Genomic DNA, 15,320 nt, shown 5'->3' on the forward strand with positions numbered 1-15,320 from the left:
AGTGGATGTGGAGAGGTGACAGGGTGCATCCAGACGGAGGCGCCAGTGATTGACTGAACATTAGCAGCAGTGCCATGCTGATGTACCAAGCACGCCTGCTCTGCAATCATGTGGCTGTATGACACAATACAGTAGTCATGATTTTTTGAACAAAAAAATAATTGATAGATCCTATTCACAAAATTATAAGAATTTATTTCAAACGCAATTCCTACTCATGTCATTATTTCATGTTGCATACTTGAGTGCAGTGTTGTGTGAGGGGTATGTGTGCACTAGAAATAATTCAGTGTGATGTTGTTGCGGCGCCTGTGTGCTTCAGCAGGATTCTCCCCGCGTGCATGATGCACATGTGCCAGTGGGTGGTTGTCCCCCTCCCACTCACTGCCAGAGATCTGCACAGGTATCCTCCGCTTGATAGCAATATTGTGGAGTATGGCACATACGGCCACGATGCGGCAGCAGACCTCAGGCTGGTATTTGAGGGCCCCACCAGTCTTATGTAGGATGCGGAATCGGCTCTTTAACATCCCACATGTCCGTTCAATGACATTTCTAGTGTGAATATGCGTAGCATTGTAACGCCGTTCCTATGGCGAGGCAGGGTTGAGGTATGGGGTGAGGAGGTACTCGCGGAGGCCGTAGGCGCTGTCACCTGAAGGATAGGAGCAGAGGGTCAGTGCCTGTTATGCGCAGCTACATAGTCTTGACGTACTGTATGTGGGCATGTGTACTTACCTAGGAGATGTCCTTCGCCAAAGTCACCCCTGGCCAAGCGGGTGTGTATGCCGCTGTGCCTGAATATGAAAGAATCATGCGTGCTCCCCGGGTATTGGGCCACTATGTCGGTGATGATTGTCTTTGCATTGCAGACCATCTGGATGTTGAGTGAGTGGTAGGACTTGCGGTTCCGGTACATGTATTCTGTCTCAGCGGGTGGGCAGATGTGCATGTGGGTACAGTCAATGCATCCAATTACATGGGGGAATTGCGCAGTGTTATAGAAGTCAAGCTTTGTTTGATTTAAGTCCTGTTGGGTGGTTGGGAAGGTTATGTAGTGGTGTATCCGGGTCAGCATGGCGTCCAGGAAACTCTGCAGGCAGCGTGACAGTGTGCTCTGGGAGATCCCCCCTGCAACTGCAACTATCCCCTGGAAGCTTCCGGAGGCCAGGAGGTGCAGGCAGCACAGGACCTGGACATGGGTGGGCATGGCATTGGTCCTCCTTGTTGGGTGCTGCATCAGGGGGTCAAGGTCTCTGATGAGCTTTGTTATCATTGCCCCATTCAGCCTGTATTTGGAGTAGATCTCCCCTTCAGTCTGGCCCAGGAGTGTTATGCGCAGCCGGAAGATGCGCTCCTGGATCCTGCCTTGGTTCCGGGCTGCAGCCTGGAGCCTCAGCCGCCTTGCCACGATGTAGAGACCTGTCCTCATACTCCTACTGTGTCTCCTTAAGTGTGTTTGTTTGATCATGCACCTGTTCCTTGTTAGTTTTTTTTTTCTCCAAATGAACCTCATGGTTACCACCTGGTTTGACTTCTCCTTAATTTGCGACTCGCATTTAGCGATTTTCGTGTTTATCGCAATTTGCGATTTTTAATAAATTGTATTTGCGATGTATTTGCGAATTCGCAAATTAATTCGCAGAATAGGTGGAGATTCGCTGTTACAGATTCGCTAAGGGGGTTCCACATTGATTCTGCGAATTTATGTTTGCGAATTCGCTATTTGGTGTTTTTTTACATCATGAATTGCGGGAGCGGAAACTGCGATCGCAATAGCTGTTTCGCAGCTATTGCGATCGCAATTTCGGTCGATGAATCTATACCTTAGATCTTATTTTCTGCTGATGCCCCCTATGGGTCACAGGTGATTTCGACATTGAAGAGCTTACCGTCAAATCTGAGTCAGAGCTACTGATAAAGCTACCATCAGTTGATATCTCGGAGTCTGTTTCATCATTTAGGGAGAAAAAACATTCCCCATCCGGGGTGCCAGGGATCCCCTTGTCTAAAGCTAGCACATGGGCATGCCCTTTGGCCCCAACCTCGACCACTACTTTGCCCAGCGCAGCAGAAGAAGCCAGAGGGGGATTTTCTCCAGATACAGTCATTCCATTACTTAGTATAGTCTCTGTCGCCCCTCCACTAATACCAGCGATTTGGGATTTAATATTGTTGCACTCTTCCAATCTGCTTTCAACCAATATCGCACCCCTACTGGTACCTTTGTCTTCTACCAAGTTGTGAGCATTTTGTGGGTCCTGAGCCTTAGCAGTCGGAGAAGCGGTGACAGAGACATCGCTTGACTTCGCTTGTGTCCCGCCGGTGATCGCCTGCAGCTCTGCGGCTGCCCGAGGCCACGCAGTGGCCATCAGGAGGGCGGCCCCTTAGATACAGAGGGCTTCCCCCTGCCCCTCTCTAGCCTCTCTCCTCCCCCGGGCAGGCGGAGCCCCGAGGGGAGTTAGGAGGAGCTGGGTGGGCAAGTCCGGTGCGGCAGGCAGGGCGAGGGGTACTTAAGCCCCCCTCGCCATTTCTCTGCCTCTTTGCCGCGCCGGACGCGTCGTAGTGTCCTCGTGGGGGGACACACATTTTCGGCCGCTGTTCCCTCACCCTGACGCCGTCTCTCGAGTGTTTCAGACTGAGGCTTTGTCTGGCGACGGTGTCTCCTTTGCTCTGGGTGAGTCATTCCCTCGCGGGATGGTTCTGTGTTTTTCTTTGGGGTGAGGGGACTTTGGATGTGTAGAGACATAGCATTATGCACCATCCCCGGCCACGGCCTCGAGGTTGTAAGTTTTAGGATCACTCGGGTTGATCCCTTTTCATTGCTTTCCTCGCTATGAGGCCGGGGGTCTGCCGGGGGTTTTAATGCTTTCTCTGCTCATTGTTCGGGGACGGGGCGGTCGTTTCAGCTCCAGTGGCGCAATCGGTTAGCGCGCGGGATTTATATGGCAGTACTTGCAGTGAGCAATGCCGAGGTTGTGAGTTCGAGCCTCACCTGGAGCAGGCAGGTTTTTTGGGACTGCTGCCTGGGGTTTTGTCTACATGGGTGTTGTGTTAAACACTGTGCGGTTTTAACGTGTGATCAGATGGGGAGTAAGGCGCAGTTATTAGAGTGTGAGGCCACCAAGTATGTTTGCCCATATTCATTAATTTACGGGCTTGTGATCTTTTCAGGCGGTACGCAGTAAACTTGTTATCTCTCTGCATGAGCATTTTGAGCGTTCAAGGTTTTTATCCCTCTCTGTTGCATCACTGTTGGTTTATTTTCCTCCGGATGCCCGGTGTGGGGGCAATCACGGTACTGCGGTTTGCGGAGTAGATTTCTCCTGACTGTGTGTGTTCGAACAGCATTAGTGTGTAGGGGTGCCGGGCACACTTCTATTTCGCGAACGGAGCACTCTGGAATGGAGCGATGTATATTTAATTACGTGAAGAATAAGGGAGCTCCATCGTTTCTTTTTAGTGGGACGACAAACAATGAGACTACAGCAAAGATATTTAAGGGAACACTATGTGGGTGTTCGTTTTGTGACTGTTGGCTCGTGGATGTGCATTACCCGGGGTGCAGTAAGGCGTGTTCCCAGCGGGGTGGCACAGTATCTCAGCTTTGTCCTCCCACACGCCAGAGTTCGTTTTTAAGAGCACAGGGGGTTTATAAACTCTTCCAGCACGCCTGGCATTGAGAGTTTTCATTTGCGGTATCACGCCTTTAGTTAGGGGCCGCATTGCTTTTCAAATCTCGATCCCTCTATTAGATCGGGGACGCGATCATAAGGATCTCAAGTGCCCGTTTACTCCTCCTTCGGTTTGGTTTGCTGGCAGGATAGCTCGGAGGGTTCTTCTTCAAGTTAGGGAGCTGCGCAACTGGGTGTCTTTACACCAGCGCGGGCGAGCGAGTATCACGAGTATCGCGGGACATCTGGTGTTTTCCGGTGACTGGCCATGCCAAGTCAGCACCTAGGGTCCCCAGGTGCGTAGACCTGCGCATAACATGGCTTCTTCTTCGTGATCCAACCCATGGCCCAGTTAGGGCAGAACCCTGTCTTTCCGCACTTTTTCTCTCTCGCTAACTAGTGCTTAGTTCCCCGTCGGTCGTAAGTGTCTTAAACTAATTTTCTCCCGCTCCGATAATTTTACCTGTGGTGCTCACTGGGATACTTTTTCAGTACTATATTGTGCGGTGAGAACAGCTCTTGTAGGACTTGGGGGAGCAGCTCAAGAAGGAGCACGCTAGGTTGCGTGTCCACAGATTCTTTCTTTTACCGTGCTTGGAGACGGGGAGTGGCGCATCTAGTAGGGCGGTCGCCTTAGGTCCGGAGGACCCGGGTTCGAGCCTCAGAATAGGCGCCCCGTGAAAGTCACTTGGTCTATTAAAAACTCATGCCCCTGATCTTTTGTCATGTTTATACATACAGTGCGGTCTCTTGTCTGAGTTGGGGGGTTTAGGGCTGGGGCACTGCAATGGGTTCTCCCCCTACGTGTATCTAGCGGGGCATGTTTTGAGGCGGGGACTGCTTCTGTTATTTATCTGGGTGCTGGCTGGTTTGGATTACGATGTTGCAGTGTGTATGTGTTACGAGTGTTTTGGGGTGTTTATGGCTGGACCAGCGCTGACCCTGTATTTTATCTGCCGGTGACCGATCGCGGGGATGGTGCTTGCGGTGGTTGTTGTTTTCTTGGTCGCACGTGGGCTATGGCGTGCAAGGGCGGCCATTGCTAAGGGCACCATTGTCCGGCGCAGAATGATAATGGCGCCCAGTTCGGACATTTTCAGGGACATCTTGTTTAGGTGGTCCGACCCACGCGGTGAATGGCGGCGGGGCGGCCATTTTAGGCGCGTGGCACATTATGCTTAACGCATGCATGCATGGCTCGTGCAGTCTTTTCAGGATGGCGCCGGCTTGTTGCCGGGTGTAGTGGGGATACACCTTCTGATTCGTTTGCTCTGTTAAGGGAACCCCAAGCCGGAAACTTTAGTTATTGGTCCCAGGGAAAAATGTTCAGCCATCCTCGTGTGCGCCTACCGACTGTGGGTCACACGTCCAATGGCGGCCATTTTTAGGGGCACCATTGTCCGGCGCAGAATGATAATGGCGCCCAGTTCGGACATTTTCAGGGGCATCTTGTTTAGGTGGTCCGACCCACGCGGTGAATGGCGGCGGGGCGGCCATTTTAGGCGCGTGGAACATTATGCTTAACGCAGGCAGGCATGGCTCGGTGCAGTCTTTTCAGGATGGCGCCGGCTTGTTGCCGGGTGTAGTGGGGATACACCTTCTGATTCGTTTGATCTGTTAAGGGAACCTCAAGCTAGAAACTTTAGTTATTGGTCCCAGGGAAAAATGTTCAGCCATCCTCGTGTGCGCCTACCGACTGTGGGTCACACGTGCAAGGGCGGCCAATTTTAGGGGCACCATTGTCTGGCGCAGATTGGTAAGGGCGCCCAGTGCGGCCATTTTACGGGGGCAGCTTGTTTATGTATGGGCTTTGGAAGTGTGCTGCTGCGGGTCTGGACATTTGAAACACAAATGTACGTTCCTTTTCTTACCTTTTAGAAGCATGGAATGCAATAGCAGGGGTGGTCATCCGTGCGGCAAGGGTTTTTCGATTAGGCTCTCTGCTTTTCGCTACGGCTTGGTACGCCCTTGGCTGGAAGCACAGACATTGAATTCTATTGTGGTGCCTCAGGTTTACGCACTAGCTACCCCTTAGCTGTTTAATTAGTTTTATACATGCATTTATATAGCGCGGACTTTGCCCTGGCCTGTGAGGTGTCTCTAGTAATGCAGGCAGTACGACCGGTACTGAGGAGGATGTTTGCGTCTTCATCGGAGTAGCCTAGGTAGGTTTTGGGAACTCGTTCCTACCCGGTGTTGACAGCATGCAGTGCCTCGTTTCCACAGCTTGGAAAGTGCTATGAGTAATCCCCATTAACATTTCGTTAGCACCTTTCTTTAATTGGGCCATGGGTGACAGACGGGCGTCCGGTTTGGCGGTCAGTATCGCACTTGGATGCCGCAGGCTTCTAAATCCCTAAATAAGACGATTATTATCCCAGAGTATTTAAAAAGTATATAATGTACGTATGTCATCGGCCTTCGGTTGGTGGTACCTGGTGAGGTACCAGGCTGACCTTGGTTTTTATTTACTATACTACACCAGAAGTAGCAGAGGGGCTTTATCTGGTAGAATAGTGACCTGGGGTATGCAGATATCTCCAGTAGAGGTTATTTCAAGAATGCTTGGCAGGCGGTCTAAGACATGCTCTATAGATTCCATAAGCAATGGTGGCACATGCCAACTATTGGTTACGTAATCTAGGTTCAGAAGGGTGGCGTGTGTGTTACACAAGAGTACCAAACTCAGAAGCGAACATATCCTAGGGTGTCAGAGCGATGCATAGGAGAATTAGTTCTATTAATTCAAACCATGTTTTCTGCTTCCCGCATGCTGCCTGCAGAAGTTGCAGCGACGTTTATTTAATTGTTTTATATAGCGCAAACATTGCCCGTAGGGGTCTGAGCGCAGTCAGAAAAGCAGTTGCATTCAGTGTCTTTGGTCTACATATTTTGAGAATAGATAGAAACAGCCAGAGTTGTTCAGGAACAGGAGGCGAGTGGAAGCGTTTCTATTTACACATTCCATGGTTGACTTTGTGGAGTGTGTTCACCTCACATAGCTAACGCTAGTTTCAGGTTTTAAGTGACAGTGGGGCAAATATTTCAGGGTATAGCTTACTTGCCAGTACAGCAGGACATGTGACTTATGGGTAATTACATAAGCTTCAATGTACATGTAGAGGCTAAATGCTTTACATGTCAGGAAGTTTCCACTGACCCACATTGGTAAGCTGCGGTGGACGTAGCACAATGTGTTTTAAGATAGCGGTCGAATAGTCGTCATAGTCGCATGGCACGTTCCATACTATTGACCATGGCGCTGGAAGTAGGCATATGATTGCCTCACCCACCCCTTACGCGTAGGTACTTTGCACTCTGGTTTGCGTACCTGACTAGCAGGATTAGCTGGGTGGAGTGTGGGCATTGCTGGCCCCGCCGCATTGCTGAGAATATGTACTGGCAGGGGGGGGCAGGGCGCTGGAGTACCGCACAAACTCATATTTCATTATGGCGCAGCGCATCTGTGTGATCTTTTGGCAGCACCCTGCCACTGATTAAGCCATTAGTCTGGACTTATAGGTATACTTGTGCAGCAATACTGTTGGGTGTCCTCAGGACGTCTAAGGTTAACGTTTTCATACAAGTGCTATTCAGCTCAAGCACATGTCTGGCAGGCGCCACATTCGCATCCCCGGCTTCCGTCCATTTTCACCATGTTTTCACAAGCCAATAAGTAGTGCCTTGGCTTTCCCCTATGTGGCTGCTCATGAGTATTAATGTTTGATAGGTATCAATAATTTCCCAAGTATGAGCCCTGCGAGAACAACCCTATGTTTTGTTTTTTAAATGTGGTTGTTGGCCGGGCATGTGGGCCATTTCTTTGTGTGTTTCCTGGTCGGCATAGTGATCCCAATCCTCACTGCTGGCGACAGACATACCCAGGAACGAAGGTTTGCAGGTGTTGGTGGCACTGGTGCTTTGCAGATACCCACCTCATTGCATAGGTAGCTCACATGGTGACAGGAGATTAGTAATATGGCATGTCACTACGAGTTCCTTAGACTGGTAGGTGAGATTCCCGCGTGTTTACGGACTATAGTGACATGCACAGTCAAATATTACAAGCAGGAGGTATAAGTGCTTTTCAGAAGGAGATAGTGACAGGTGGGCAGGTTCTAGAGTCAAAGTACTAGCAGTGGTCAGCAAACTTGTTCACAAGTTTAACAGGCTCCTGACTATTCTATCTCGGGCATGTGTATGTAGGGCATGGTATAGCTTATGCGCTGCATATTCAGATGCCTGACAGCCTTCTCTAGATTCAGGCATGCCCACGCCACACTCGCCGGTGGAGGGCTACCTATTTTGCAGTTGCAGGCGATCCGGGGCATGGTTGGTTGCACACTTAGGGTGACTTGGGCAGCAGGTCCTGGGAGCCTCCAACTAGGGCAAGATAAGAAATGACCGCCCGGCGGTTCTTGGGGCATGTCCTTTTGACATGTACTAAAGGTAGTACGTGTATACAGTTGGCTATTTTCCTTAGCATAGGGTTCTAGCGGGCTAAGTGTTCCAGCCTTGTTAGGGCTTGTAGGAGTGCTATGCCACGATGTACTGCCTGTCTATTTGTGTTCAAGCTTTGCATGGTTAGGCTCTGCTATTGTCTCCCCCGTCAGGTTGCTGGGGTTTAATGCCGGGGCACAATATATTGCACAAGTACACCATTCATGAATAGAAGCCCACCTGTGCCATTCTAGGGGGAGGGGTACTTCCTTTTCCCCGCCCAGCGCTGCGGGGTACCCACCTCTCCCTTGATAACTTTTAACCTCACTGGGTGAGAAAGCCTGCCCGAACTTACTTATGTGCGGCAGGGCCCGTCACTGCTATTCCAGCAGTAAGTGCACCGGCGCTCTAGTTTCAGGTTGGTGGCTCCTGGTGCGTGGTACAGTCTTTCAATTTCAGGCACAACACTGTCTGGTTTTTAGGACAGGGGGTCCCCCTTGCCAGCGTGGGCTTTACCTGGCTAGATATGTCAGGCGCAGGCTTGTTGCCACCCTCTGAGCGCATGGGAACGTTTGGGGAACTTTTTAGGTATGAAGTACTGGCGGTAATTGAGCCTCGGTCGGGTGGGGGGCAGTGTTGGCCCCGCCTGTTGCCCTTCATGAATAGTAGTCAGGGTGGCCCGTACTCAGATGCAACCTTTCCCGGGCTTTGAGATCTCTTCACTGAGCGACTTTGTCAGCTGGGCTACATAGGCTTGCACAGCGTAGGAGCCCCTTGAATACACGGCATCTTTGAGGCAGCTAAATTACAAAGAGACTACCGAGATAAGCGGCATCCCTGTACTCCAGGTATCACGCTCTGCACTGTTTTAACATGTCTTTCTCTCTGTTATGTGAGTTGGAGAGGCCGGCCATCGGCAGCCAACATGCTGGTATGGGCTTCCGCTGCCGGGTCCCCCTGGGGATCGACAAGGCTCCCTGGGGTAATTCCCATGTACATACTACCTAGGGCGGACAGGCTCCCTAGAAATTTAGAAGTTGTGTTCATTCTTAAGCTGATTATGATGGGCACAATTCGGTCCTCTAAGCTGTGGTATGGCGGAGGCTAGAATTGCGAGGAGAATAGTGTGCAATTTTAAGCCTAATTTCCCTATAGACCATGAAGTAAGAAAGCAATGGCATCCGAACGACTAGACCAGCATCAGCCTGTCAACCGCCATTCTGTAATGTGCTGCAAAATATGAATAATCTTGCATATAGTTATGTAATTTCCTTCGTTTTCCAACCATAACCTATTTAGTTATCAGAGAGATGGACAGGTCTGGGTGGAGGCTCGTTCCGGATGATGGTGATCAGACAGTTAATCCATGGAGTAGCTGGGACAGCGTGCCCTGTAGCTTACCCCACAGCTTTTCATTCTTTTATTTCGTTCTGAAGTGCTCTGACAGTTGTGTTTATGTGTATTCCGGACATAAATAGCACGAGGTTGTTGATGCTTTGGGAGAGGTGTCTCTGGACTTGGCGGAATGTCATGCTTTGGCAGAGTTGTGCGCGTGTGGCGGATGTCCCGTCTAGGGCGCATGGCCAGAACTCAGTTTATGGGCGCCTCAACTGAGTCTCAGGCAGCGGTTAGCAGTCCGTATAGTGCCCATACTGTACAAGTAGCCTTACCTCTGTTGTGTGGGGAGCGTACGAGCTCTTTCAACCACAGCACATTATGCAATAAGGTACAAAGAGTTTAATGTGGAGAGCGGCACCCAGTACTCCAGGATACACGCGCTGCATTGTCTTCATATTTCAGAAGATGTGTTCATTCTTAAAATTTAGTGATGGGCACAATTCGTTTCGCCATTCAGTGGCAAGGTTGAAGGCCAGAAGTGCGAGGTGACAGTGTGCAAGTGAGCCTATTATCTCATGGACTAAGGAGTATGAAAACAATGTCATCCTAGCGATAAAGACCAGCTCCAGTCTGTCAACTTGCCATTTTGAATGTGCTGCAGAAATAAGAATATTTTCTTTCTGGAAGTCAGGTTATTTACCTCTTTTTCCATCTTTATACTTAATTTAGTTTTGAGATGGAGCAGCTGGGAGAGCGGGTCTTTAGCTTTCCCTACATGTTTTCTTTCAGTAATAGCGAAGTGCTTTCTCTTATAGAACTTCCAACAGTATGACCCCTGTTATTGGATGCTCACAATGCACTAGTAATTAGTTAGACTTTACGGTCAAGTACTAGTCTAAGGCTGTGCCTCTTGGTTGCTATTGGGATGGCTGTGCGTAAGCAAGTTTAAGCTACAATAGTATAAAATGGTGTTAGTATCCCGTTAGGGACACTGCTAACTGAGAAAAAGTTAATTGCAAGACATAAGGACAAAGGTTGCAGGTAGGAAGGAAGCTAAGTAGTGGAGGGCCCGGGCGGCGACGGTTGCCGCCGGCCGGGCTGTGGCGGAGTTACAGGGCAATCCGGAAGCAGAGAAGTTCAGCACTGGACCTCAGCGGGCACATAGGGGTGCCAGAGCCTAAGACCTAGGGCCTCATGGGAGGTTCCGGGAACACGTGTCGGCGCCCCATTCGTCCTTCGGGCGGTTGTGGGCCTGTGCAACCGGGGGTTTGCCTAGTACGCCCCGCAAGGGGCGTGAGTATTATGTTTACCATAAGGGGCAGCACATGGTGGTTCGCCACGGTGCTGCCTGGCTCATCAGGCGGGCAGGTGGCGAGAATGCGGCCTGCCCTTGGATTGCCCATAAGATAACCCACTATGATTACATAACGTTGTATGTAATAAAATAAACCTGCAGCAGTTTATTCCCAAAGTAACACTGGTGTCTAGTGTGTTATTTGCGGGATGCATGCTAAGTGTGGGGTGGGGGGTCCTGTCCCCCTGAAGTATCTATGCGGCTGCCCGAGGCCACGCAGTGGCCATCAGGAGGGCGGCCCCTTAGATACAGAGGGCTTCCCCCTGCCCCTCTCTAGCCTCTCTTCTCCCCCGGGCAGGCGGAGTCCCGAGGGGAGTTAGGAGGAGCTGGGTGGGCAAGTCCGGTGCGGCAGGCAGGACGAGGGGTACTTAAGCCCCCCTCGCCATTTCTCTGCCTCTTTGCCGCGCCGGACGCGTCGTAGTGTCCTCGTGGGGGGACACACATTTTCCCTTCCGACCTCTCACCCTGTGTGTCAGCTTGTGGAGGAGAGTTTGAACGTTTTAATGTCTTAATTTTCGTTGCAGGCGGAGTTACAGGGCAATCCGGAAGCAGAGAAGTTCAGCACTGGACCTCAGCGGGCACATAGGGGTGCCAGAGCCTAAGACCTGGGGCCTCATGGGAGGTTCCGGGAACACGTGTCGGCGCCCCATTCGTCCTTCGGGCGGTTGTGGGCCTGTGCAACCGGGGGTTTGCCTAGTACGCCCCACAAGGGGCGTGAGTATTATGTTTACCATAAGGGGCAGCACATGGTGGTCCGCCACGGTGCTGCCTGGCTCATCAGGCGGGCAGGTGGCGAGAATGCGGCCTGCCCTTGAATTGTCCATAAGATAACCCACTATGATTACATAACGTTGTATGTAATAAAATAAACCTGCAGCAGTTTATTCCCAATGTAACACTGGTGTCTAGTGTGTTATTTGCGGGATGCATGCTAAGTGTGGGGTGGGGGGTCCTGTCGCCCTGAAGTATCTATGCTTCCGCTTGCGCTTGTTGCCCAGCAACTGTTCCAGAGTCCTCCACCAGCGCGGCACCAGGACCGGTCGCCATTATCTGGAGTCCTTCTGTTTGCCCCCATCTGTGGCCCCTTTTGCCGTGGCTGCCTTACGCATAACTCCGGCAGCGTCTTTTCCTCCGCTATCTCCAGCGGACATACTGCCGCCATTGCCGCGTGTATCGTCGGGCTTTTTAACAATGCCTCTCTGTACCTGGGTCGAGCCACGCCGTCCATGGGGCAGAGCTGTTTGGTCTTTACCGCTAATACTATCTTGTAAGTCCTTTGCTCCTTTTGTGTAATAGCGTCCTTCGACTGCTGTTTGGGGCCCCTGGGTGCCATATCTTCTTTGCCTCCAAGCCGCCACCACCTCTGGGAAAGTTGTTCAAGCCGCTTTACTACCGTTGCCGTGATCCACAGCGCTCGCCGAAACAGCGGTATTTCACAAATCCATGCTAATACATGATGGCTTGAGATTATGGGGGTCTCTAGCATTCCGGCATCAATGTTTGGGAGGAGGGAGGGGAAACTGCGACTACTTGCTTCAATGAGCCAGCGGCCATCTTGCCCCTACTTGTCGCACCCTACTGATGAAGGAATTAATCCAAAAACACGTGTCTAGAGTTACACAGTACAGGCTGCACTAACAAGAGCGAAAAATCAAAAACTACAACTGAAGTAAGTGTTATCATGCACTGCATTTACCATGATGCACTGGGTCAAACTGAGTGCTGGGAAGTGAGGCAGTGTGCCCCCAGCCTCCTCCTACATCATCAGAGTCCTAAGGCTCTCCCTGTGGGGGCAAATCATAAGTGTCCCCCGTCACCCTGTTCACTCATGTCAGAATGTGGTGACCACTTTGGACTGTAAGATAGTGGGTTAGATAAAGAAGGAGATTTGGAACATGACAGTGGTGGCCAGGTTGGAGGCAGTAAGGGGTCAAGAAGAGGACTGGTGGCTTTACCCTGCTGCTTTGGATGAGGAGGGGGCTCCAGAGCTGCTTCGAAGCTGACCTGCCACTTAGGAGGCCGAGGATCATGCACTGGGGGCTGTGTCTGTATCCGGCCTGTTTGGGGGTGAATGACTTTTTCTGTGTATTTTCTCTGGTTAGAGCTGAATGTTTAGACTGCAGCGCCGACTTGTGCTTGGAGGCTGACTGTTTCAGATCTGAGGGTCAGAGAGGCACCAAGCATGGTGCTCGAAGTTGATGGTCGGTGCGGACCATTTTATGAAGGCAGTGATTGCCCAGAAGCCTGCTTCTGTGGGTCCAGAGTAGCTGAATGCCCATGTGGGGTAGAAGTTCAGAAGAGTGTCAAGGGTGAGAGGTGTTTATTAACTGTTGAGTCAGTCGGAGATCTTCGATATCAAGGTCGGAGCTGGAACTCTCTTCGGGCAGGAAAGCCTACTCATCCATCAACAGACAAAGGCTCATAATGATGTTCTCCCTTGAGGTCCTGGGTGCCAAAGAGGTCTAGAGTATCTTGGCCGTCCATGTGCAACATTTCGAGTCAACGGAACAGGTGGTCTTGAAGGGTTTTCTTCAACAGAAAGGACTGACTTGTGTTGCAAGAGGCCTCGTCATGCTTGGGTAAGAGGTTAAGATTACAGACCTGGTGGGGGTAAGGCCAGGGGTACTTCATGAAACACTGAGAACAGTATGGAAAGGGTGTTGTTCTATCACAGGTGAGGAATGATGAGAGCGGAAAGAATGGAAGGAAAGAGAGGCCCCAAGAGACGAGGCCCCACAGGGGCTCAGTCGACCGACGAACTGTCCCGGATGGTAACTTAAAGCGTCAACCTGATACAAGAGAAAAAAAGGGGAAACATGGTCTAATCCAACACTGACTGAGACATCGGGACAATGAGAACAGAAAAGATAACCACAACAGCATGAATCTGGAGCACAGAAGCACATGTCCAAACGCGATGGTGGAAAAAAAACAATCTGACAACAGAGCTAAAGGCCATGCGCATTGTAAGCAAGAGATGGAGCCACATACCCCATGACTCACGAAGAATTCTTAGAAAGATAGCTTGCAGAGATCCGAGTCCAACACTAGATGGCAGGAGTGTGCACAGCATGTGTGTCCACAGCCACACAAGCCTCCAACATAAGATGTAAAGACATCTTTATTGCTCATTGACGTTCTGAATGAACAGAATACCTAGTATTTGCCAGCTTGAACCCTCTGACAAGAATGGGCCAATAGGCCATGTAAATAGCTCGGCCTGAGAAAACATGAATAGCCATAGCGAGTGGGAGAGTAATTTTTCGAGCGTCTTATACTGCACTAGTGGACTAGTAAAAATTACCAAACTACCTAAATGTTACCTTCAAGCTAGTCCTAGTTGCTAGAGTGGCAGTGATGCATGATGCATTAGGCAACATGAAACAAATGTGGTTGGACTGCCCTCATACCTCCCAGTATTGGACAGAAGTGGTGAAAGAATTGGGAAAGATGTTGAGCTAGCTAATACCAGAGATATATACACAATCTTGCTGGGGGCTACACAACCTACCTTAGAGTTCCAAACAAGAGCAGGTAAAATTATTTTGTGGAAAGATGTACGATGTTACAACGCGATCAAAATGATCGCGGTACATCAAAACGCATCTTTTACAACGCAAGTCATTACCACGACTTGCGCTGTAGGGTGCTGGACTTAGGAATAGTAAGATTTACTATTCCAACTCCAGCCTACGTACAGTAGGGAAGGTGTTGGAATAGTAAATCTACTATTCCTTAGTCTAGGGTGCCCTCCAGCGCAAGTCGTGGTAACGACTTGCGTTGTAAAAGACGGGTCGTAATGGCACCGCGGTGTTTTGACCGCGGTGTAAAGATTGTAGACCCTCTAGCACACATGCCTGTGTAGGCAAATGACTGGAGAAATTATCCATCAGTATGACAAAATAAGTTAAACTTTGATACAATTCGGGGACCAGTCCTCTCCTATCTCCCGGAGGGAGTTCTGTCTATGAGGATTCCAGTGAGAATACGGAATATGAACTTATTCATTGTCTAATATGTATGTATCATGAAACAAAACTTATATTTGCAAGAAAGACCTTCCCTTAAATGGGTGGGAGGAAATGTTCTCCCTTTTTCTTTTTTGAACATTGATAACCTTATAACGTGAAAAATAAGAGTCTGTGAGTGAGACTGGGGCTGTAAAGCGACTACTATATAGGATTGGACAAGGGCCCGAGGGGAGGGGGGGGGGTTGCTTGAATTTTTGTTTTCTCTTTTTCCCTGTTCAAATATGTTGAGCAACTGGGTAGACTGATGCTTCCTTAACCTTAAGTTTGTTGTAATGTAAATTTTCTTTGTAAATGAATTGTTGATACTTTAAATAGAAGGCGCATCTACACAGGATATGTTATTCACTTGAAACACAATGAAATTGCCACAATTATAAAGAAGATTAGATAAGGAACTATACACCAAAGCAGAGAAATGTACTTGTCGTAGGTCTACAAAGGAGTTCTTAAGTTTAATTATTAATTAACAAGGGCTTCAAATGG

The 15,320-nt window shown here is 49.8% G+C and overlaps 1 protein-coding gene and 1 non-coding gene across 2 annotated transcripts in view; one reads left to right on the plus strand and one right to left on the minus strand.

Annotated features, from left to right (window-relative positions):
• FANK1 (fibronectin type III and ankyrin repeat domains 1) overlaps positions 1 to 15,320 on the minus strand; it is a 1,467,952-nt gene that overhangs the window by 425,333 nt on the left and 1,027,299 nt on the right. The window lies entirely within an intron of this gene.
• TRNAI-UAU (transfer RNA isoleucine (anticodon UAU)) lies at positions 2,909 to 3,003 on the plus strand. The gene is made up of 2 exons: positions 2,909 to 2,946; positions 2,968 to 3,003. It is a non-coding gene; the product is annotated as a tRNA-Ile (tRNA).

This window comes from Lissotriton helveticus, chromosome 5_1 (genome assembly GCF_964261635.1).
Source record: "Lissotriton helveticus chromosome 5_1, aLisHel1.1, whole genome shotgun sequence".
NCBI classification, from domain to species: Eukaryota; Metazoa; Chordata; class Amphibia; order Caudata; family Salamandridae; genus Lissotriton; species Lissotriton helveticus.